Consider the following 3,846-nt stretch of genomic DNA (forward strand, 5'->3'; position numbering starts at 1 on the left):
AAAAGTACGCGCGCTGTAATTTTTTGAAAAAATTATTTTTTCCACTTTCCGCGCTCACTGCACTTCCAAACCAGGCCCGGCATACGGGAGACGTTTTGATTTTAGGGCTTCGGCGTAAGAGGGTTAATATTTCTTTGCATTTCATGTTACAATTGAAATAGTAACCTAAAATTCCTTGTGCAGGTCATATATCCAATTGGAGAAAATAATGAGAAGATTAACTTTCAAAAAGCTTTATTCTTGAAAAACAGATTTATAACTTTTTTAACACAAAATTTAACATTAATTATTTATACAGAAGAGTGTGAATGCTTTTTCACTCCTTATTCCATAAGCTCATTGAACTTTAATATTCTTCGATGGGTGTGTGCCACGTTTTTCTTTGTTCTGGTATTTTTTGTCCCTTTTTCTGCATTTATTTTTCAGAAACACCTGTAAAAATGACAAAATATATGAACATAATGGTAAAAATATTGTAAAACAACTGCTGACCACCACACATATTACAAAGTTACAGTACATGGACATTTAAATATAAATTACTTCCCAGATATTCTTAAATTAAAAAAAAAAAAAAACTCAAGTAACTTATTACAACAGCTTACCTCTGCATAAATTCCATTGTGATTGAAGCTTCTGATGGGTAATAAATAAAAAATATGACAAATGCTGCGAAAACCACAGCCATCGCAGCACGAGTGAAGTCAAGTCTGAGTTGATGAATCTTCCATCAACTGCAACTATGAAGCGGATAGCCTGGAGCACCGATGTTCCTGAAAATTAAGCCTTGGTGAAATACTCTAACAATAGAATTTTGTAGTAGCATGTGTGGTGGGAATAGAAAGCATGAATTAGATGAGAAAACAGAAAATGCCAATCTATATATATTATTTAAGTGAAGCATTGTTTATTGCAGAAACTGCCAGGAAAAAAAAATTTTCACAGTGGGTGACAATTAGAAGGCCAAACACTAACAACTGGTAGGAAGAGTAACTGATATTACATAAAAAAATTATGGATTTTACTAGACAGGACAGTTTATGGATACATCATGCATTAGAATGCAGATGAACAAATAATAAGATCCCTGCGAGGAAGTTGCAGAATTCAAGCACTAATCATTGCACACATACAATAGTACATTCATACTATGAAAGGCAAAAATTTTGAGTTATATAGCATGGAAATAGGAATAGGGAGGTTTAAAGGTAGTAATAGTGTGCAAATAAAGACAGTCCTGAAAATAGTATATTAGGAACAGCAGCATGAAAAGTTGAGATGTGGAATTAGAGCGGATCACAAACAACAAAGAAAGGTATAAACTTTGAAATAAAATAAAGCATAAAGGTGGTTTCAAATTGAGAGATTCAGAGCATAAGCATGCAATGATAAGAAATCTTACTATAATGTATTAAGAGTTAGGAATGATCAGATTTAGCCACATGCAATCCTACTTATATATAGTATATATTTAATAATTATATGATTTAATGATTTAGATAAAAAAAACCTTCCCCAATTTTGCAAAATTCAAGCAGGCCTAGGATCTACCATTGTTAAAGAAAAAGTTATCACATTATTTACATAACTACTTTTAAAACTTCTGATTCTTCCAGAATGACAGATTGAGTATTTTTAAAAATTTTGCTCACAGCATTCAAGTGGGCATGAAATACACATACTAATCTCATTTCTGTGTAGCCTATAGTGATTGAAATATGAAACAAATGATGGCAGAGAGTTATTACAAATACTGAAGTTATACATCTCTGGAATGAATTGAAGCTCCTAGTATTAGGTGGCCATTTCCAAATTCCCAAAAAGAAGGACTCCTTTTTTTTTTTTTTTTTTTTTTTTTTTTGCCAACACCAATTTAACATAAATTAAAGCATGATTATTGAGGAGTTGAAATATAAATGCATATATATATAGATATATATATACATATATATCCACATATATATATATATACATACATATATATATACATACATATATATATATATACATACATATATATATATATACATACATATATATATATACATATATATATATATAATACATATATATATATATACATACATATATATAGACATATATATATACTATATATATATATATATATATACATATATATACATATATATATATATACATAATTATATTATATCATATATATATATATACATATATACGATAATATATACATATATAACATATATATATACACATATATATACATATATACCACATATATATACACTATATAATACACATATATATAGATACATATATATATACACACATATATATACACACATATATCTACACACATATATACACACATATATATACACATATTATACATATATATATACATATATTATTATACCTATATATTATATATATAGATACACATATATATACACACATATATATACACATAGTATCATTACCCTACACACACATATATATAACACACATGTATATACACACCACTATATATATATCTATATATCTTATACCATATATATATGTTAGTACATATATATATATAGACATATATAATATATAACCTATATATTATATATATACATATATATAATATACATATATTATTATTATACATATATATATAATACATATATATATATTATTACATAGATATATACCAATACATATATTACATATATATATATATACATATATATATATAAAAGAATACCTATATATATCTATACTATATATATATATATACATATATATATATCACTACCTATATACATATATATATATACATATCTATATATATAAAATGAATATATAAACCATATATATAAACATATAATAATACCATATAATATCATAATAATATATATATAACACCAATAATACAACACCAATATATATACACCATATATAACAACCATATATATAACAATATTAATAATAAATTATAACATATAATTATATATAATATATATATATAGATACACATATATATACACACATATATATACCACACATATTATACCAACACCCAAAATATATATATATTTATATATATTATTATACATATATAATTAATAGTACATAATAATATATAACATATATATATTATACATATATATATATATATATAAATATATAATATAACATAATATATATAAATAATTATATATATACATAATATATATATACATAAATATTAACATACTATATATACATATATATATATATAAATATATATATATAAAATGAATAGGATGGAGAAAAGCCAGCGTAACATCATACATGTATTTTCCAAATTTTCGAGACTTTGGGTCTCATCATCAGGGCTGTAAAATAAATACAAAATATACAAATTAAAAAAAGACTCAGTATAATATTAATAAAAATTGAAGTACATAAAGTTAAATATAATAATTAAAAAATGAACTAAAAAATGAAATAAAATATATATATATAAAAAATTAAGAAGTGAAGAATGCTTAAAAGTTAGTACCTATCTCTAAGGAGTTAAAAAACTGAGTGACGTTGTCTGGTTGGAAAGGAGGACGTCAACTATGCTAAATATAGAACTGTGAAGAAGTCCTGACCATTTAATGGGGGCACAAGCTGTTTGATTGTTAACGACTCCAAAACAGAGAGAGAATAGTCATTGGGCGCTTGGGTGACAATACGAAAATCCTTATGTGAAAATGATGTTTTTACATTTATTACAATGTTCTCGTATGTTAGAAAATTCCTTCGTTTTCAAAGTACATCCCGTACGGTGACTGACTCCGAGATGAGAGTCGATTCTGACTTTGAGCAGTCTTTTGGTGCTCCCACGTATTTCCC

At 25.3% G+C, this 3,846-nt stretch overlaps 1 long non-coding RNA gene across 1 annotated transcript in view; it reads right to left on the bottom strand.

Moving 5' to 3' along the window:
* Positions 1–217: 217 nt before the first annotated feature.
* LOC135214117 (uncharacterized) overlaps positions 218–3,846 on the bottom strand; it is an 11,278-nt gene continuing 7,649 nt past the window's right edge. The window contains exons 2-3 of the long non-coding RNA XR_010314270.1: positions 606–773; positions 218–432 (exon numbers count right to left, since the gene is read on the bottom strand). This is a non-coding gene — a long non-coding RNA (uncharacterized LOC135214117). The remainder of the gene's footprint in view (positions 433–605; positions 774–3,846) is intronic.

The sequence above is a fragment of the Macrobrachium nipponense genome, chromosome 45 (assembly GCF_015104395.2).
Source record: "Macrobrachium nipponense isolate FS-2020 chromosome 45, ASM1510439v2, whole genome shotgun sequence".
NCBI lineage: Eukaryota > Metazoa > Arthropoda > Malacostraca > Decapoda > Palaemonidae > Macrobrachium > Macrobrachium nipponense.